Genomic DNA, 22378 nt, shown 5'->3' with positions numbered 1-22378 from the left:
ACCATTGGAACAGACATAAATGCTACCATATCAACCCATGCACACATCACTGCCTTCATAACCCCAAGCACCCACCCTGCTGTGCTGACAGACAAAATCCCCAAAGTGCACAACTAACTGCGAGTGACCATGACTATTTCAGCAGTACGGAGATTATCTTTAAAGAATAAAGATGCAACATTTGTAATTTGATTTTTAGTGGCTGTGGGAGGAAGGATATCTTAGACAAAACTTGCACTGAGTTTGTTGAAGTATTTCCAGGATAATGATTCACATTCAATTAGTGAGAATTAAATGGGATTTTCCAGTTGACCTGAGGGAGGTGGGTGGGTTTTGAACCTCCTAATTGAAAAAAGTAGGTGATGTTCCTGTAATTGTGAATAATCTGTAGTGCAGGAAAAGTGTGCTGTCTCAACTTCACGTTCAAAGATGAAACCATCGGAATAATAAATATATTTTATGTTGATACTTTTGTTATTTTTCACCTAATTTTCTCCCTCGCTCACTTTTTCCAGTCTTTGGATGCCTGCCTCTCTTGTGCTCTGCCCTTATTTGCTGCCAGGTTTCCTTGACAACAAGCTGCAATACATAAACTGGGCTGCGTTCAGGGAACGTAGCACTGCTAAACAGAAAGTCGTTCTCGTTATCTCTCATCCCTTGCATGGTGTTCCCATGGTCCTCGGCTAGGAGCAGGAATCTCACAAGCAAATGGATTGTTTTTCAGTGTTCATCATTTTAAATCAGCGATAAACAAAATCTTCATTCACTAATTTTTTTCTTTCAGTAGGATGATGCACTTGAACATAGTTTCAGTACAGAGCATTAAACTGACGGGCTGCATACAGAGTTTAATTTTATTGCTAATTTTCAATCCTTATCCCCAGTTGGGCATTATATCCACATTTTATGGTCTTCAAACTCATAAAAAAGAACACACTCTGGATAGAAAACGTCTATAAATGCAAAACAACAAAATTACAATGAATAATGTCTGAACAACAATTTCTGCAAATGCTGAGGAGAGGATGTAAGGTAAAAAATAAGGGAGGGAAAAACAGTAGTGTATTACATATTAATTTTTAATTTAAACAAAAAGAACTAATACATCACTAACGTTACTTAATTACTCACTAGAGTAACTTGCTACATTACATTTGCACAACATAATATAACACTATAAAACTTAGGATACAGTCTCACACATGAAGACATGCTCAAGATTTCTTTCTTCACATTTCACACCTGATGGCTCATCACTTCCTTTGTTACCTGTTGAAGGCCCTGGCTCTTAGCTGGGGTGAGCATACGCTCAGCTTTAACATCAATCTGGGTTCTTCAGTAGCTTTGTGTTTGCATGATGTCTTTGCACATGAGTTCTGGCTGGGCACGGTTTGCACTTTGTCGTCACTTTCTTTCCTGCAATAAAAATGACAGCAATATTTATATCTCCACTCTGCAAGAGTTGTGCAGCAGACTGCTCGAATACTCTCCTCCTTCCTGCACACGAACTGAATCAGGTGATTGTAGTGCAAGCTTGCAGGAAAAAAGGTGTGTTTGAATTTTTCTTTCTATTCACCCATATTGATGCAAGTAACAGCATAATTGCTTACTGTAATATGATTACTAAACTTTATACAGCAATGTGTTAAACTGCAAACTCTTTTGCAACTTGCAAAAGAAAGCTTTAGTGTAAAGTAGAGCTTGAAAGTTTTGGACACTTAGAAATGCCCCTGTCAGATTTCTGGTAATTTATAAGAGCAAGAGTTCTTTTATGTTTCAGTAGAATTTTGTTTGTTCCAATATAATTTTCCTACTGATAAATTCATATTAGTAAACACAACATGCTACTGAAAAATATGATTTATACTTGCTGAAAATGCTAATGGAACTGCATTAAAAGCATAAAGTGACCCAAACGGCTGAGCGGTAGTGTTCATGAATGAACACACACACACATACACCCACCCTACCTGACGTGACCTTGCTCTCCTGACATTCTTTCCAAGATCTGGGGAAGAGGAAAGGTATCTGCTGATTGGAGGTTTGGCCCATGAAACAGAATGGATGGAAGAAGCCCTGCTGTGATTCATTTGCACACACAAACTGTCTTAGAGCGCCACTGACAAAGTATTAAAACAGGCGGTGAACATAAATCTGTCTGAATTCGTTTAGCTACTGGTCAGTGCTGTGCAGTACATTTCCCAGACTTGGCTTCTCTTCCTTTTAATCTTCATTAGAAGCAAACCTTCAGACATGATGGTGCATCGGTTATTTTTACTGTAGTGCATTTCTAGCCGTGGTGTTCGACATTGCAAACACCTCTCTGGCTCGGGTTCCCTTTTTCACAATTGTCAAAACTTTTTAAGATCCCCCGCAGAAAAGGCCTTCAAACAGGAAGCTGTTGACAGGTGAGGTCCTTTAAATCACCCCCCCCCCTTTTTTTTTTTTTTCATTGATCTACTGCATCCTTCCTTTCATTACATTCACAACAATCAATGCTCATAATTATTGAAATGCCTCCTTTGGACTGTGTTTTAAAAGGTTACCGAGTTCTCTTATATCACACCCTGCATCGCAACTTGGGGTCTCAGTGCTCCACAGTGACCACCGTAATAATGCCAGTTCTCACTGCACGTCCTGCTGCCGTGGAAAGAAAAAGAAAACTCAGACTCATTGTTCTGTGAAGGAAACTCAGATGCAAGGAGAGGAAAGGCTGCAGGGGAAGAAGTACTGACCCACATTTTTGCTACAGCGTGCAATGGGATTCGAGGCCCAACCTGACCATTTAACTTTAATAGCATGTAATCGGAACAATGTGTGTTGATTGTATGCCGCCGGAGCAGATTAACCCAGATTTGTAGTGCAGGGGTCAAGGGTTTAGTTTTTTTTTTTTTTCTTTTCCCCAGTAGGTTTTCATCCCATGGGTGCCTGTGAGTCAGACACCTGTATATTGTGTGAGAGCTTCTCTTTACTTATAACTTGAACCCATATATCTGCAGTGATATACACTAAGGCATGAGTGAAGAAACATCTGCTTTGAATTTAAATAAATACAGTGACTTGGTGATGTTTTTATAGTTTTTCAGTGTTGGTGGATGCTACATACAGGGAGTGCAGAATTATTAGGCAAGTTGTATTTTTGAGGAATAATGTTATTATTGAACAACAACCATGTTCTCAATGAACCCAAAAAACTCATTAATATCAAAGCTGAATGTTTTTGGAAGTAGTTTTTAGTTTGTTTTTAGTTTTAGCTATTTTAGGGGGATATCTGTGTGTGCAGGTGACTATTACTGTGCATAATTATTAGGCAACTTAACAAAAAACAAATATATACCCATTTCAATTATTTATTTTTACCAGTGAAACCAATATAACATCTCCACATTCACAAATATACATTTCTGACATTCAAAAACAAAACAAAAACAAATCAGCGACCAATATAGCCACCTTTCTTTGCAAGGACACTCAAAAGCCTGCCATCCATGGATTCTGTCAGTGTTTTGATCTGTTCACCATCAACATTGCGTGCAGCAGCAACCACAGCGTCCCAGACACTGTTCAGAGAGGTGTACTGTTTTCCCTCCTTGTAAATCTCACATTTGATGATGGACCACAGGTTCTCAATGGGGTTCAGATCAGGTGAACAAGGAGGCCATGTCATTAGTTTTTCTTCTTTTATACCCTTTCTTGCCAGCCACGCTGTGGAGTACTTGGACGCGTGTGATGGAGCATTGTCCTGCATGGAAATCATGTTTTTCTTGAAGGATGCAGACTTCTTCCTGTACCACTGCTTGAAGAAGGTGTCTTCCAGAAACTGGCAGTAGGACTGGGAGTTGAGCTTGACTCCATCCTCAACCCGAAAAGGCCCCACAAGCTCATCTTTGATGATACCAGCCCAAACCAGTACTCCACCTCCACCTTGCTGGCGTCTGAGTCGGACTGGAGCTCTCTGCCCTTTACCAATCCAGCCACGGGCCCATCCATCTGGCCCATCAAGACTCACTCTCATTTCATCAGTCCATAAAACCTTAGAAAAATCAGTCTTGAGATATTTCTTGGCCCAGTCTTGACGTTTCAGCTTGTGTGTCTTGTTCAGTGGTGGTCGTCTTTCAGCCTTTCTTACCTTGGCCATGTCTCTGAGTATTGCACACCTTGTGCTTTTGGGCACTCCAGTGACGTTGCAGCTCTGAAATATGGCCAAACTGGTGGCAAGTGGCATCTTGGCAGCTGCACGCTTGACTTTTCTCAGTTCATGGGCAGTTATTTTGCGCCTTGGTTTTTCCACACGCTTCTTGCGACCCTGTTGACTATTTTGAATGAAACGCTTGATTGTTCGATGATCACGCTTCAGAAGCTTTGCAATTTTGAGACTGCTGCATCCCTCTGCAAGATATCTCACTATTTTTGACTTTTCTGAGCCTGTCAAGTCCTTCTTTTGACCCATTTTGCCAAAGGAAAGGACGTTGCCTAATAATTATGCACACCTGATATAGGGTGTTGATGTCATTAGACCACACCCCTTCTCATTACAGAGATGCACATCACCTAATAGGCTTAATTGGTAGTAGGCTTTCGAGCCTATACAGCTTGGAGTAAGACAACATGCATGAAGAGGATGATGTGGACAAAATACTCATTTGCCTAATAATTCTGCACTCCCTGTATGACTAAAGGATGGGCCTGATGCTCAGGGAGCTTACATCTGCTGAACACTTCTGATTGTGTTAAACATTTCTGTAACTGAATGTATTTTACGTAACAGTGAAGGAAAAATACCCAAAAGAACGTATCAAAACTGGAATAGTGCTTGCAGCATTGGTGGTGTATTGGAGAATCTGCCATCAATATCTGGGAGTGCATGTGTGTCCACTGCAAGGTCAGAGGTGCAGAGAGACCTTGGACTGCATGATTTCCTTTTGGTATCTCAGCATTAAGACCTGTCGTAGGTGACACCCCAGCACCAGTTGGTAAGTAGCTGTTGGGTGATGTTGGCAGTTGCTAGGAGAAACTGGACACAAATAAGTATCTGGTACTGCTCAGCAAACCTTGTAATTGGGTGACCTCAGAAATCTAAAAATCATTGTTTGCATGGAAGATGATGACTTGTGTGCAAGCACTCATTATGTACTAAAGTAAAAGTTGTGCCCTTTGAAACATGTTGGTTGCACCAGTAAGGCCACTTGGAAAGTTATCAGACTTTTTTGAAGTTATTAACATTTTGAAACAAATTATAAATTGTGAAAAGCTTGAAACAATTTGAACACTTGCCAAATGCAGTGCAGAGAATTTGGACATTCAAGTTGTCCTTGATACAGCATATGGCTTCAAAGAGCTGGTAAGATAGTGTAACTTTGAGTTAGTGTAAACATTGAAACATGAACGCTCTATCCCAACCAACTTTAACATGAAAATAGTAATTCCAACATGGATTAAAAGGGTTTGCGAGGTGATTCATCAAGCATGTATTTAGAATCATCCTGATCCCTTTATCTGGGATTTACACCAAATAAAAGTCCCTGGTGACGATTTGTTGTTGAACATACAGGTGAAACAATATAGTTTACAAAAAAATTAAACGCTAAAGCCATCATATATTTGTTCTGTCGAACATGGAGCCTGTTAGAATAGAAGAACTGCCTCTATTGAAATGTATGAAAGGACTGCATATTCTTCAGAGTGAACGTGGCCTCATTTTTTTTTTTTTTTTTCAAGAAAAAGGAATGAATTTAATCACTGGAAAGTCCTAATCAGCATCTATGTGTAGAGTGGGCAGATTACAGCTGATGAGCATTGTAGAGAAAGACTTGTTTGTTAGCTTGATTTCATAAGCATGGCGGGTGTTTGGGTGTGTGTTTGTGTACACTTTTAGCTGCAGAACATAAAGCACGCAGCGCTCGATGGTAAGCATGTGTTACTGAGTGACCAGATGGATTTCATGGGCACATGGGGCTGTGCGTGTGTCTTCTGCTACAGGAGCTACCCCGGGCTCAGCTGGCTTTAATCAACACAATCATTTAGCCCTCGTGCAGGCAGTCGGTGCATACTGGAGCCCCTCAGCAACACTCCCTTTCACCACTGCTCTCTCAACATCCCTCTGCACCACATGGTGTGATAGCATATATATTTACATTGTCTCTCTTGTGCACACAGCAGTAACAAGATACACATGCGCGATTCTACACTCATTCTCACTCTGTTCATTCACTCAATCCAAACACCTACACGGCTTGTAGACTATACTCAGCTCCAGGGATAATCAGAGGTTATTATAACTTTAACAAATCCCTTATAATTTCTGCATGTTATAACCATTTAGGAAAAATGCTGAATTATTATGAAATTATTATAAAGTTAGAGTAAAAGTGAGTGCATCCTGTAAGACAAGTAAAGCCATAATATTATTGCTATTATACTCCTAAAGCTTGCACACATACCACATTATGTGACCGCACAGTATTAAGATGTATCCATAATTTAGTTATTATGCTGCTACGCCTTATTAACTCCTGACCATAAGTTATTGATCCTGTAATTTTTTCCACCCACCAGATGATAGCCATGACGCACCAAGATCAAATGTCGGTGTCTCAGGATAACTAATAATAATTAATATTGATGTGTAATAAACAATTTTGGATTGCTGTTTCCTATTTAATGGGCTATTTGGGATATTTGTGGTTGAACACTGATTTGGATGTTGGATACTGGCTGGAGTTTTGAAGCTTCAGTATGTTGCTCAATCAGGCTTAATAGTAGACTCAGTGATTCATTACTGCAGAAACAAATGACTAATTCAACTGTTTATAGGTTTCAGCTTGTACCAGATTGAATTTGAATGTTTTAGGCTGCTTTAGGCTGTTTTAGGCTGCATTTGAATGTTTTAGGCTGTAGTGAGAGGGTATGGAGGGTGAGAAGTTTATTCTGCAGCCACAATATGTCTTTGTCCGCTGTGACATAGATGGGAAATAGAATGGAGTGAGAAATTAAGATTGGGTTCCTATCATTTTAGCCTGGGTGTAATCTCCTCTCACTTGTTTGTATACGTCTCATAGCTTCCTGCGGACAGGGCTGAGTGTTGCTTATCAGCCGAAGCACCAGGACAGTCCCGACCCAGCCCTGAATGTATGCATCTTAAGGACCCTTTGCCTCGGTATCTAAACCGCTAAAGGATGTAACCCACTGGACAACAGTGTAATCCATGTGACCGTACGCTGCAGGATAACTTTTACGGCGCCCCCTCTCAGCTGGGGGACAGGATGTTGCAAAGGAAGAGCTGCTTGATTTAGGTGGGGAAGTAAATCAGTGTTACAACATGTCTGACCCTTCCCACCATATAAGAGGCAGCTGGACAGGGAGAGTCACTGTGTGGTTGGATGGAGCATGAGGCACGTGTGGTTCACTGACGCTATATAGTTCTCCACATAGACCTGTTGGATGCTTGTGGAGAAAAATCCTTAAAATCTGGTCCGTGCTTGCTACCTTTTATCCTCATCTGCCCATGAATGTGTTGACAGGTGTTCTACTGCCTCTTAAATTTGCTGTTGCTTCTTGTTTTCTGAAACACTAAGACGTGATAACCACTGTTATTTGTGTTGGAATGAACAGTGGCTCAGAACAGACTGTTCTAACTTACTGTAGTGATAAACAGGAAGTGTTTGTTATTACTCTCTTATCCCGGGAGAGCTCGGAAGATGGTTTCACTGTGGTATAGTGCAACACCCAGCTGGGGCGTCATTCCAAGCATTACATTAAGCAAGACTGAGAGAAAAAGTTTTAAAAATGTCATTTATTCTCAGCTGCGGATCTCGGCGTAAACTGTAGCTTTGTTGGAGCCGTCATGGCGAGCCCAGACCAAAGGCTTTGAGAGTAAAATTGGTGGGCTATTTTTAGGCAACCCACTTCCTCTGGTTTGTGATTAAAATCTTTAGAGAGAGGATGCTTGCTTGGTCACTTTGGCTTCAAAGTTTTGGTCAGTTGTTGCTTTTGCTGTCACAGCATGATGCAAGTACATAATTACAGCGGTATTTGATTTATGTGTGCACCAATCATTGCAGCTCCTTGGGCACAACCTATCATTAGCTAATTAAAACATGGGAGCATGCTTTCTGTTTGTTTGAAGCGCTAACGTGATCACTGCACTGTCCAATGCAACGTGACCTTGGCTGATCAGACAGCACTGTCTGTGTCCAGTGCTGCCAGTGGGTTCAAAGAGCTTCCCAGCCTTAACTAGAGGTGAAGGGTCAAGGAAAAAGGGTATGAGGCCTTGGATGCAGACGTGCACCTGTTCACAGGGGGCCTCTGTTCACAGGGGGCCTCTGTTAGCGGAACAGATGACTCCCAGATGTTTTTATCTAGACACTATGACAGTCGTGACCATGTATTTCTGTGGGGTCAACCCCTTAAACTGCACTGTTTAGAATTGGACTTATGGTTTCATTCACATAACTCTGACATTCACCGCCATACATGGGCCTGTGTTTGAAGGGTGTAAAAGCCTTGATTTATGTTGCTTTGAATGGATACTAAGAAGTGACATTAAGGCACCTGGAACAGCTCAGGTGAAGGTATTAGTTTTGGGTTCAGTGAGTGGTCAGATTTGTGCTTTTTTTATTTTTATTTTTTATGAATGGCAGGATAAGGAATTTTGATAAACTGTCATGTCATACAGCCACAGGAGGAGAGCCCCATGTTGCCAATATAACAGCAAGAGGAATATATAAAATTAGATTTTAAATGGAAGCATCTGGAAAAAGAGCAAAGGCCTTTCTTGTCTTCTTTTGTCATTATTTTTTACTGACAGCCTCTATTCTCACTTTTACAGTTCACACACCTGGACTCATTTTGGCAAAAAAGAGCTGTGAGAAGTGAAGCCGCCTTAAAAGCATGACCTTTTATACATCTTTGTATTTACCAACTCATATTTCTAAAATTGAAGAGATTTGCTTGTACTGCTATAGACTCTTATAAGCTGATGTTTGGCACCAAATGCTTTAAAAAAGATTTTAAAAGAAGCAGAAGAAGATAGCAAAAAAAAAAAAAAAACCCGTAATACTATAAGCAAGTTGCTTAGATGGACTGTACATCTTTCCAGGTAAGAGAGGGGGTAGAAGTCTTTTCTGATTTCTGCTAACATATACTTGAAATATAGTCACATAAAAGCACATTAGGGTTAGCAGATGTGTTTTTTAAACTAAATCTTTCCGTAGTGAACTGTATTTCACTCATACAGTGTGTGTTACTCAGAGACTTCCAATGTTAACTTGGAAACTTTGCAAGCTTGTTATATAAAGATGTCATAAGATGTGCGACTTATTGCAATATCTGATACATGCCTTCAGCAGTCTTCAGGCTATTGATTGTAGCGTGAAACCAATCATTTGCTTTTTGGGGGGGCAAAGTGTTGCTTGCACACTGACGTCAGTGTGAGAGTGGCTATCGCCAGAAATTCACAAATGGTTTGCAAATAGATGTCTCCCATGTTGTTTACCCAAACTTCAATATCTAAAGTCTTGGTCACACCTAGAACCTAGTTTTCAACACCAGATGGTAAGGGGGGGAAAGTGCATTTGCAGAGAGGTTGGTAAGTGGTTGCTGGAAGTTGCAAAAATTATAGACTGCCAGGGGGTAACTGGCTGGTCTCAATCTGTGAGACTGAGGCTTAACATCCTGCCCATCTTAGGAATTGGATAAAGTAGAAATAGCAAGGCTAATGATCTCACTACTCAAAAAGTACATCCATCTGGTAATCAGCATGTCCATGGCTCCAGGAATTCTACTTCTCCTCTGGTCCAGTTAGCAGTGTCCTTTCTATCCCTGGTTAGTTTGATTTAAATTTGAGACAACACAAATAGAATTATACAAAACAAACAAAATAATAATTAAAAATGAAAAAAGGAAAAGGAAAAAAACATTAAAGGCAAAAAGTGAATTAACCTACCGGCTTAAATTCTCATATTTCCAGAGTAAACAGCTGAAATTGTTAACCAGTCAAGAAGAAGAAACGCGCCATTGGCGCATTTCATTATGGTTACACTATGACATAATTTATAAGTTATTCAAAGTCCAATAGTGACGGCCTTCATGCCCAGAGATCAAGGTATTACATCATTGGTTAACATGATGAAGCTGTCATGAGTCAGTCAGTGGAAAGCTAGACCATTGTCTAAACATGACAGCACGTAGCTGGCACATATCCAAGCAGACACTAGAGCCACTGTGGAAGCAGGCAGTTGGTTGACCTTTGACCCTGCCCAGTCTGCCTTTTAAACAAAAGAGCCATTCAGATACAGACTGCTTTTGCAGAACACAGAGGGGGGGGGGAGCACTTGGTACAAATGAGAGGTAATTGTGTTGAAAAGCGTGTTTACTCTCATTTGAAGTTGGTAAAAGCAGGTGGATTGTCAAACATTTGTGATGGAAAGCCACAAAGAGTCGAGCTAGAAGAAGAAAGCATGAATTCATGCAACAGGGATATAAATAATAAGAGCAGGAAAAAATGTCACCATAAAAACAAAGTGACTTAAATTAGATTTATGGTTGACTGCTTTGCTGTGATTAGGTTGCTTTTGTGCAGAGGCTTTTGAAAGATGGATAGTATACCGTTCCCGTATCATGATTTATAGCTAACATACAATTACACCATGTATAAAAATGTGCACTCATATTTATGCTGTCAAGAGTTCAGGGTTTTGAACAGCAGAAGTATTTTCTCTGGGGCAATTTATTTCTGCGTGGGTGTGAAAGAAAGTGCAAAGTGCTGTCACAAGGAATTCCTCGCCTAAACAAAATACAGTTAAATGAGAGCTGCCTGGTCAAAAGAAGCCCTAAATAATACATTAAGGAACAACACATCGTAAAGCATGACCGTTTGCCATGTTAGCTCTGGCAGCTGCTGGCTTGGAGCGCTGCACCAGCCACTTCTCTTCAGTGACAACCCTGGAAAGAGTCCTCCTGATGCCAATATCTGTAATTTCAAATGCCTCTTTACAGGCTTTTCTCTGGCTGTTATCAGGTTTGACTGCTGCTGCGCGTTAGAGGGGTCTGCAGGAGAAAGTGTGGTTTATGAGCCTGGAGGAGACCACCTTGGGTGACCCACTTCGTCTCGTCCAATATTCCATTCACCTTTCGTCCAGCGTAACACCAAGTGCCAAGTTCCCTTTTTTCTCTGGCTAAATTTAGCACTTGTTAGCCAGGCTGTGACTGTTTCTGTGATATGATGGTGAATTCTTTCTTAAAATATTACTTCATGAATGCTCCATATAGTGGGCACAGAAGGGTTTAGACCAATGTCTTATGATTTTAATTGTTAGACAGACTTTTGACAAATGATTTCAACTACTCTGTTCCTTTTTTGAATCAACATTCACTCATTTCAATCTCTCTAAATTCCTCAGTATGCAAATTTCTTCATTTCCTTTAGTTATAATTGTCTTGAATGAGCTAAACTCTCATTTTTAATTCAGTTGATTTCCTTCAATACTTGAGATAATTTGTCCATTAGCTCCCGGTCATGCATTACCACTCCCTGGGGTACTCCTAGCAGGGAATCACTGATTTGGAAAGCAGCTCAGTAAGTTTCGCCCAACTGACTGACAAGTGACAGGTAGCTGTGTGTCTTTTGGCAGCACACAGCTCAGGGTAGGAGAAAGCTCCCCGCCTCTCTCTTTGCAGCTGGTTTATCAGTCATGACATTTGCCATTCACTGTGGGTAAAGCCTAACCCTGCTTGAGTTGATATGAATATCCCAGGGTGAGGTTTACTGAAGCCAAGTCAGTAGAAGCTATGATCTGCAGTCATTTGTAAATGTGGAGGTACACATGAGTGTCTAAGCTCCTCTTTTCTTTCTTCCTGTAACATGCGTGCTATTCAGAGGTAGTGAAAATCAGCAAACCCTGAAAAAGAAAAGGACAACAGATGGAATCGAGAGCTTGTTGGATCTTTCACCCTCTCTCTTTTTTTAGAGACCATGATTTTTATCACATGCATGCCAGACCCATTCCATTTGCGTCAATTATCAGGCTGTGATGGATGATACAGGGGTTACTGGTACACTCAGCAATACTGGAGCCTGTGCTTAGCCTATTCCTCTGGGGTTATTTGGGGTATCTTCCCTCATTTTGGTGATGGAGAAGTTACCCTCTAGAAAGAGAGAGACGGGATGGAGAAGTGATGCAAACTAATGTCACTTTGACACTAGTGAACATCATGGAAACAAGCTGGTTCTGGCGCTCAGCTGGGTTAATGGATGTGTCCCCAGGGCTTCCTCAGGAATGCACCCAAGCATTACCGCCAGCAATTTGGTGTCATCTGTCTTCTGTCCCTAGAGAAAGATGATAAATGTTATTGTGACTGCCCCTTTCTCCACTCTTTAGCATATCAGTGGCTCCAGTTTGAGTGTGTGAATGTCTAAACAATAGTTTCAGTGGGTGGTGGTTCCATCACAGAGAGTATAATAAACATAATAAATGAATATAAATAAATATAAAAGTATAATACCAAAAGTATAAGAAGCAAATGTGCTGGATTTTAAATGTGCTATACAAAAGAACTCCTTTTGATTGCTTTGGTCTCTAGATACAACCGACATATTTCAAACTATGTTTGACTACAGCAATCTGCTAGTGACCAAAGCAATGACAAGGAGGTTTTAGTGCAGCACCATATACCTCTTTTCAACCATTTTCACACAGTAATTGCCAGCAACCACTAGACAACTGGTTGGAGACCATACATTACACCTCTCCCGATTGACCTGTGGTTGCCGGGGGTTGCTGACTGGTCTCTAGGCCAACCCTTTATCACTAAATCTAAATATGTGATTTTTTTTTTTTTTCCTAAATCAAACAATGAAAAAATAGATTGGGGGGGAAAAGTATTTGGTATACTCTAATGGCCCCCAAGTAACAGTCCTTGTTTAGAATGTGGTCACTTGCTCTCATTTACAGTATATTCAATTCAATTCAATTCAATTCAATTTTATTTTATTTATATAGCGCCAAATCACAACAAAAGTCGCCTCAAGGCGCTTCATAGATACAGAGAAAAACCCAACAATCATATGACCCCCTATGAGCAAGCACTTTGGCGACAGTGGGAAGGAAAAACTCCCTTTTAACAGGAAGAAACCTCCGGCAGAACCAGGCTCAGGGAGGGGCGGCCATCTGCTGCGACCGGTTGGGGTGAGAGAAGGAAGACAGGATAAAAGACATGCTGTGGAAGAGAGACAGAGGTTAATAACAGATATGATTCAATGCAGAGAGGTCTATTAATACATAGTGAGTGAGAAAGGTGACTGGAAAGGAAAAACTCAATGCATCATGGGAATCCCCCGGCAGCCTACGTCTATTGCAGCATAACTAAGGGAGGATTCAGGGTCACCTGGTCCAGCCCTAACTATATGCTTTAGCAAAAAGGAAAGTTTTAAGCCTAATCTTAAAAGTAGAGATAGTTTCTGTCTCCCGAATCCAAACTGGAAGCTGGTTCCACAGAAGAGGGGCCTGAAAACTGAAGGCTCTGCCTCCCATTCTACTTTTAAATACTCTAGGAACAACAAGTAGGCCTGCAGAGCGAGAGCGAAGTGCTCTAATAGGGTGATATGGTACTACAAGGTCATTAAGATAAGATGGGGCCTGATTATTTAAGACCTTGTATGTGAGGAGCAGGATTTTGAATTCAATTCTGGACTTAACAGGAAGCCAATGAAGGGAAGCCAAAACAGGAGAAATATGCTCTCTCCTTCTAGTCCCTGTCAGTACTCTTGCTGCAGCATTTTGGATTAGCTGAAGGCTTTTCAGTGAGTTTTTTGGACATCCTGATAATAATGAATTACAGTAGTCCAGCCTGGAAGTAATAAATGCATGAACTAGTTTTTCAGCGTCACTCTGAGACAGGATATTTCTAATTTTAGAGATGTTGCGCAAATGGAAGAAAGCAGTCTTACATATTTGTTTAATATGTGCGTTGAAGGACATGTCCTGGTCAAAAATGACTCCAAGGTTCCTCACAGCGTTACTGGAGGCCAAGGTAATGCCATCCAGAGTATGAATCTGGTTAGATACCATATTTCTAAGATTTTCAGGGCCGAGTACAATAACCTCAGTTTTATCTGAATTAAGAAGCAGAAAGTTAGCGGCCATCCAGGTCTTTATGTCTTTAAGACATTCCTGCAGTTTAACTAATTGGTGTGTGTTATCTGGCTTCATGGACAGATAGAGCTGGGTGTCATCTGCATAGCAGTGAAAATGTATGCTATGTCTTCTAATGATGCTGCCATATGCATGCATTTATACTGAAGTCAATATTAGAGACAAGCCAATACTTCTTCCAACTTGGTCAGCAGACAGGCAGTCCCATGAAAGATAAGACGACGTCATATGACCTCAGTCTGCATGACCCATGCCTTTAAAGTTACATCAATAGTATTGATCAGTCAGTTGTGGTCAGGAAGCTGTCGATGTCTAAAGATCACGATTGACATGTCAATGTTTTTTCAGACATATTGATCACTTTAGAATGCTCATACTCAGACTTGTCAGTGATGATGAAGCATACCATACTTTATCATATAATTATCTCTACAAGCGATGATAGTTTACTAAATGGATATCATGCTGCATACAATACAGATGTTTTGTTGAGGTAAATTTTCCAGTTAGCTGTAGTGCTTCTAAATGTAATGTTAGATGTAATATTATTTTATTTATTGATTTTTTTTTTTGCAATTAGAAGAGTGGCCCCTTGCTGATAAATTAATGAAACTTGGATTTTTGTGGTCATTGACTTTATTTTCTGGTGTTAATCTGGTGCTAGAAACATTGGAAGCACAGTTGGTGATGGGAAAGGGCGGGGTGGGGGGGCCATAAACTCTGATAAACTGCTGCATAGGTGTTTTATTTTGTCTGGCTGAAGGTTTGGGTGTAAGGAGGGGTGGAGATGAAGAGATGATGGTTTCATTCTTTCACAGGAAGTCTCCGGTGTCTTGAAGTTTTTGTTCGCACTCTCTTGCCACTCATGTTATCACAAGTAACATACTTGAACTGCAATTCTCTGAATCCTCTGTGGTGTGGCCCTCCAGCTGATTTCCTCCCCACCCCTCAGCTCCTTTCCACCCTTCCACACATTACATTTGGCTGAGCTTATACTGCAAACTTGACCAAGCCAAGAGATCTTTGTGTATCAAGGTTTCTGACTCACCTTTTTCTCAATCAACACTGATGACTAAATCACAGGGAAATCCTTTTCCTGTCTGTGTCAAAGGGGTAATTCCTAATGGACAACGCCATATTTGGCACATCAGTGTATGGGCGTGTGTGCTTTTATGCATGTGTTAAAGATGAGAGAACGGGGCAGGAAAGAGGTTTCCTTTGGGTACTGTGTGTGATATCCCTACATCGACTGCTCATTTAGACCTAAATGTATTGGGTGGAGTTGGAATTGCGGGCAGGCATAGGAAGCACAGGCCGGTGAGGGTCATTTCCTTTTAGCTTGCCCTCTCCCATGGCCTCTCATAACAGACACGCACAGATACTATAGTATAAGGTAAATGCATGTATGGTATATTCACTGAAAATCCATAACATTTTAGCTGACATCCACATGGATGCTGTCATATGCTGGAGCTGGAATCCAGAAGGGGAGGGGAAGGTAGATTAGTAATCCAAAGACAGAGAGACTGTGAGAGAGCGAGAGAGAGACAGAGCAGGAGAGGGAGGGGAGAGAGAAAGAGAGAGAGAGAGAGAGAGAGAGAGCAGGGACAATGTCAACAGCTCAGCTCCCAGCACAGTCAGCTGAAATCTAGAGCTCAGCTCAGAAGCTCGGAGAGGTGAAGCAGACGAAACTAAACGGCGTCTGTCAAACTCTGCAAACCCATGGAATTTGGTCATGAAGCTCCAAAAAGTAAAAACGGTTGCGTAGAAGCAGAAGATGCGGGATTGCTTTAAATTTTTCTTCTAACTTTTTTTTTCTTTTGTGGAGTGCTTTTTTTTTTTCATTTGCTAGTGAGGCAACACAGAGACGGTTCATCTCTTAGTGCAACCCGTCTGAAGTGGGTAAGTAGGCGATACTTGATCTGGATACTGATACTCTTAACCCTTCCCGGTCATTGTGAGTATTAGCTATTCGGTAGTCTTGTTCACCCATGACAGGCTACAGATGCTCCTGCTGCTTAGTCCAGGCAGGAAAATTGAAGATTTCTGCAGGCAATAAAATAAACATCAGGTAGGAGTGCTCATAGAGAGCAAGGGGGGCAAAAAGACCTGGTGGGCAACAAGGGCTGCTGTTCCCCTGTGATAAAGTTTCCACATTTTGTGCTGTTGTGATTGGAGGGAAGGGCAGTATTTTACAATCGTTTTTCACTACAGTGGCTTTATAGCTCATAAACGGGAGCAAAAGTTGGGTTGTGAAATGAATGTGGTCTTGATGTTTGGGCTCGTTCTCCAACGGTGCTGACAGGACATCTTGCTGTACCCACATGTGTGCTGTTGCACTGTGTAAGGAACAGTTTTGGCTTAATGGTGATGCTTTTGGGTTCAGTTTGACATGAGATTCTAGAAGTTTTGGGAGTTTCATGATTTCATGGATGATCGGAGGCTCAGTGTTATTGCTGCTGCTGCAGATGTGAGTTGGAAGACATCAACATTTAGTTTCAACCAAATCACATTACAAGATGTCTAATGCATATTTCAGGGGAATTGTTCACATTTAAAAGACTGAAGGGTGATGGGATAGTATCATATGTAAAATGGGTGCTATTTTGGGACCTAGATGATGAGTGATCACACATCATCAATCACACAGTCATCTTCCATTCCATATTCCTCCCATGCAACCCATTATAGACACTGGGGGCTGAGTATGTATGGAAGACAGTTCTTTTTAACTGACAGTCCTTTCAAAGCTTCCTTAAGGGATGCCAGTACATGGCTACATGGCCCCTCAGAGTGGTGAAAACACCCAACTTTACTCTTTTGGCTTCCGGAGGCTTCTATTTCTCAGTGGAAGCACTTGAAAGTCTGTCAGCTGTAAATCCTTTGCATGCTTTAAAAGCATGGTGATCTGAGTTCATTCACCAGCCGTCCAAATTTCCAACTAAGAAATTGATTAGGGATCCCTTCTTAGTCTCTTAACATCCCTCAAGGTTAAGTTAGGACTAGGCATAGGTGTGGGATTTGGTGAAGGTTTACCCCTTTTTAAAAAAAAAAAAAAAAAAATTTCATAGAAAACTCAGAAAACAAAAAAACTTGTCCCAGAACATGTAAGATTTCATTTGAAACCGGCTGTTTGGCATGTGGCCAAAACAAACTTGACCCTAACCTTAGATGGATTGTTGGTGACATGATGGATGTAAAGAGGGTTAGGGTTTACTGAGGCATAAGTTTTATTTATGGAAAATCTTCCAACTAGATAATATAGCATTTTAGAGTGATGTTTTCTTTTCTGGAGACTTGGCTTTTATACAGCTAATGCAGCAGTATGAAAAAACACGAGACACATGTTATTTCTGTAACACTCATGTAATTCATCCCTTTCGGTGTTTTGCATTTTAAGGCCACTGAACCAGAGGCAAAACTCATTTATATAGTCAAAGGGCCGTGTGTGTTTTTCTTTGATGTCTTTTTGCAATGTGAACAAGATAGTATTTATTTCCACCACATTAAAAGCTTACTCTGCAGTCTGCTGGAAGACCTCCTACATCCACATGCGCTGGGGGGCAAACAGAGCGACAGTACTAAAAGATTCAGCGTGCCGGGAGAGCATTAACGAAAGTGTACATATACACCCTCTGCTGCCGTCAGCGCTCTCGGGGCTTTTCATATTTTATCGACCATTACGGATGCATGAACTGCTCTCTCAGGCTTAGAGGGAGTGTGAGGGGGAGTTATTAAGCAAGGGTTGGCCTTTTATCGCTTCAGCCCTGCTGCTGACTGGCAGCTCAATGGCCTGCTCATTAGGATAGGGACAGAGAGAAAAAAGAGATGAGCTCTGTAAAGTTGCTTGGACGTCAACTATCTGATCTTTTGGCCAGGATCATCTTCATGTTGCGTTCACATTAGAGTAGTTACAGTGTCTGGGGGGCAGAACCCTGGAAGATTTTAGGAAAAATGCTGCTGGTCCTCTCTCCCCTTCACTGGAAGTCCCCACACAGTGTGTGTCAAATGCTGCTATTGTATTTGTGCCAGTGACACACTTTCTGGGGCTTATGATGTGTAAGCATATCTCCTCTTTACAGTGCTTCAGTTCAGTACAGTATTACCGCAGGCTATTTTAAAAAGTGCTCGTCACTTTGGAGAGCTGTTCCTGTCTTCTTTGCTATAACTGTCCCGGCGGAGCATTCCAGACATTACCCAGAAGCCCTATGTCCTCTATGCTGCAGCTGTTGACCTCTCACCCAGGCAAGATTAGTAGCCATTCACATTGTAGTGCAAAGCATGAGAAGTCAGATAATGGCAAGGTGACAAAGGCACATCTACTTAATCGGAGAGTGCAATTGTGAGCTGTAACATGTATGAAAACAAACTGGTTCAAGAGAACAATCTCTCTCAGTTTTACTGATGGAGATCGCTCATCCTCTCAAGAAGACAAGACTGCAGGGTGTTTGAGGAGCACAGTCTCTGCGAATTTCTACATCTTTTCCCTCTTGAGAGTCATGGTAACTAGCTCTAAGATTTTACTAGTGCCAACTTTGTTCCCACTTATAATAACACGTCTTTAGCTAGACTGGGAGCTCGTGACTCTGGAACGTTCCTCCCAGATGAAATAAGAAAGCGATTTGACACGGCAGGATGGCGTTTTGGAGTTTGAAGGGAAGGGATGCCAAGTATTGGATTTCATTCTGAGCCCTGTTAATATGTGGGAATGTCGAGGCCTTTGGAATGTGGCGTGGCTGACTTTCTTCTCATTCCCAGTATTAATAGCATAGATATCCCAGTGATCCGGTCTATTTGACGAGCAGAGATGTGCCCATTGGCTTTTTGTAGAAATGGGTCAACAGCATGGCTGTATTTTCTATTGCTGGCCTCTGTGCTTGATAGAACCTTCACCCGGAGCCAACATTAACATCTGCATTGTTTGAGTCCCACAAAACAACTGGCAGACTGATTTTTCCTTGTGCAACGTGGATGTCTTGCAGAATACAGTTACTAATCAGGGTTGAGCGACTGGATAAATGTATCTATGAATGTGTCAGTGCATTGCTGTTTTTATTTTTTTCCTGGATATTTTTCCATTAATTTTTATCATTTTTTGGTTTTGTCTTCCTGAGGGTGGGAAAAAGCAAACTGTAAAAATGTCTTTGAAAAGGATGCACTCTTCCAGTATATACGTTTGTGGTGCTAAACTGAAGTGTTGCAATTCTAGTACAGAACACCCAACAGTAAAAAAAGGACAGGACTTTTGGGTTACCTGATGTACCTGATGTAGTTTAGCATCTTTGTTGACATGGTTGATCATTTTGTAAGTGCTGTCCTTTTGGTATTAAACACTGAGGGGAAAAAGTCTTTTACTCTACCAAATCTCCAAAACGTGCAGACAGGCTTTCAAAGTCGTGTTAATCCCTTGTTAACGTGGCCCAAGATGTCTGTTGCTGGATGGCTTCTTATTTCAGCTTTTTTTTTCTTTTTTCTTTTTCATGTAACCCGTGTCTGTGGTTCGTGGCTTCTGTGAAGGGGTTTACCATGTTTCTAATAATTTGCTTCAAACTGGAACTGTACATGGTTGGGTACTTAAAGGGTGCCCTGCACTGCTCTATGGAGCTGCTATTTGTTTTGGTTAAAGCAACAATTTAAAAGCACACTTGTAACAACCCCCTGGCAATTTATGTGGCCTGCACTGTTATAAATGTTCCTTGCATCAGGAAATTGCATTTTTTTTAATGAATCAGACTAAATTAAATGGCTATTAATGACATCCCTGGAGGATTGGAAAAATCTCCTACCCCCTCCCCTTTTTCCAGTGGTTGAGTTGAGGCATTTCCGCTTAATGGGTGAGATGGGTTACTGTGCCTCATGGCCTTGTTAAAACCAACTATGCTTATATGTTTGTTTTCAATGAGGCTAGAAGCTAATAGGACCCCTGAGAGAAAGAGATTAAAATTTACAATGTGATGGACTGATTGATCGGTAAAATGGCACAATGAGGACACCATGGGAAAGTCTGACGATTCTATTGTCTAGAATAACCAATTAACCATATAGATGTAAAACGTACGCTGCTCTAAGATGGTCTGTCGGGATCATAAATATAACTAGTAAATACTCTATAACCATGGGCCAAATCCATATAATTACCCCATCCTTGCATTGGCTGTCTGACAGAGCTGTTTGTAAACAAAATAAAATGAAAAATGCCTCTGTCTAAATTTGATTGCATTTGCCTTGGAGACAGTCTGGAAATATTTAAGCAACACTATTAACCACAAACTATTAAAGTAATTAATAATAATTGTGGTTGTGGGCAGTTTAAGTGGAGGTACTTTGTTTTCTTGGGGGGGGGGGGGGTTGTCCCTATATTACGTGTACTTCTCACTCTATACTGTATGGAAGCTACTTAAAAATGCCTGCTTTGTGTTATTCTGTGTTGTTCCGTCTTTGTTAGTTTGTTGCGTCTATTGTGAGAAATGTGAGGGCGGCCATGAAATTCTTTGTACTTGTGGGTCATGTGTTTCAGAAGTGTTAATTCACTACGAATTTTCCCAGTGAGTCAGTCTTGAGCCACACGACGGTCATGTGAAAAACGAAGTCTAAAAATGACCAAAGTGGAGATGTTTGGTCATAATGCAAACATCACAACACAGCACATCATACTAGCTGTCAAGCACAGTGGTGGAAGGTTGACAGTTTGGGCTTGTTGTGCAGACACAGGACATGTTCATCTTGCATTCATTGACTTGATCATGCATTCTACTGAATACCAAAGTATTCTAGAGTCAAATTTGAGGCAATCTGTTTGACAGCTAAAGCTTTGCTGAAATTGGGTCATGCAAAAAGACAATGATCCCAAACACAAATACAGCAGAAAATAAATAATAAAGCAGAGTAATTGATAAATAAATGAATCAAGGTCTTGCAGAAGATTCCAGAAATTCCAGATCTGTCCAGTTCAAATGCTGTGGCAGGACCTTAAGAGAGCTATGCATAAACAAATGTGTGCAAACCTCTGTGATTGCTGCTTAAGGTGGGTCTACATGCCACTGAATCATGGGGTTGTAGATCACTTTTTACATAACTGCATAGAATCCTTTCTTTTTCACACGACTGTGTGTCCTGGCTGAAGACATAACATCTTTGAATCAGTCATTAGCTGTCTTGCAGCTTCCCTTATCTGATCCCAGGACAGAAAGGAAGTGACTAAAGGGAGGACTTAGCAAAGAAATCAAGAAGGTTGTGAAGGAATTAGTTAAATTAGTAGGGGGTGAAGGGAAGGGTGGGTTTCCTATCTTCCGATTCTGAAGTCCTTTCCTGAAAGATGCACGTAGGGATACCAGCACAGACAACCCTAATCTGTAATGACCTTAAACTCTTGATGGCTATGTGTAGATCAAGGCTTGACTGTAACATTGTAGAGTCCATGAATCTGGCTTCAGTATTGTGTGAGTGAAAATATAGGAAGACTGTGTTGTCATCAAAAGTCACTCTTTATTTCCCTGTGCCCTCTGATAGTCAGATTGGACTTCACTTTTATACAAAGCCAGAATTCTTTTTAAAAAAAGGAAAAAGGTGGTCAAAAGGTGACCAAAATCATGGACTTCCTGTTAAGTTCTGAAAATATCCAACTGTGAATTAAATCAGGTAGTGGGTGTACTCTGTTGTTGGTTGCAGAATAAACTAGTCATTCTGTTGCTTCTAGCTTTCTCTCTGAGTGAATATTTTCTGTAGCCAAAAATACAGCACAATCTCCATCTTTAAATTCCATGGTGGTATGTCTTTGGTTATCTCTGTCAGGTGACTTCTTCAGAGCCCAAAACATGCTAATTAAGGACAACCGTCCTAATAGAAAAGGCCATTAATACTGGACAAGGAGAGCATGGTGTCATAGCTAAAAATAACTGTCCCCTTGAAGATCAGATGCACATTCACTTGCAGTGTTCTGACGGAGACTGCGCTAACCTACCCCATTGGGCCCCAGCAGAATTGTTCCAACCAAATCTGACCCATTGTCCAGGTCCACATGAGAAAGCCACTCGGTGTACAGACTCTCATGAAAGCGCTGTTGGCCTTCCAACATGAAATCCCTCGCAGAATGTGTGCTTTCAGAACAAGCACAGGAATGCAGCGCATGCAAATGTGCCGTGAAATAATGGCAGCTACTCCGCTGTCAGCTCTGGTCATTTGTCAGCTGAGGCTCTGCTAACCATGGAGCTCTAAACTGGATTTAGATG

General features: G+C 41.2%; 1 protein-coding gene across 5 annotated transcripts in view; it reads left to right on the top strand.

Moving 5' to 3' along the window:
- The window catches only part of daam2 (dishevelled associated activator of morphogenesis 2), a 113091-nt gene that overhangs the window by 12452 nt on the left and 78261 nt on the right, over positions 1 to 22378 (top strand). The window contains exon 1 of one of the 5 annotated variants that reach the window (XM_084915202.1): positions 14939 to 16052. The exons of the other annotated variants lie outside the window; for them this stretch is intronic. The gene's annotated coding sequence lies outside the window, so the exon portion shown is untranslated. Of the gene's footprint in view, positions 1 to 14938; positions 16053 to 22378 lie in introns of those variants that run through there. 5 annotated transcript variants of the gene reach the window in all.

The sequence above is a fragment of the Perissodus microlepis genome, chromosome 19 (assembly GCF_051167445.1).
Source record: "Perissodus microlepis isolate ML-2025 ecotype Zambia chromosome 19, ASM5116744v1, whole genome shotgun sequence".
NCBI lineage: Eukaryota > Metazoa > Chordata > Actinopteri > Cichliformes > Cichlidae > Perissodus > Perissodus microlepis.
The sequence above is the reverse complement of the archived record's forward strand: the minus strand, read 5'-3'. Positions and strand labels throughout refer to the sequence as shown.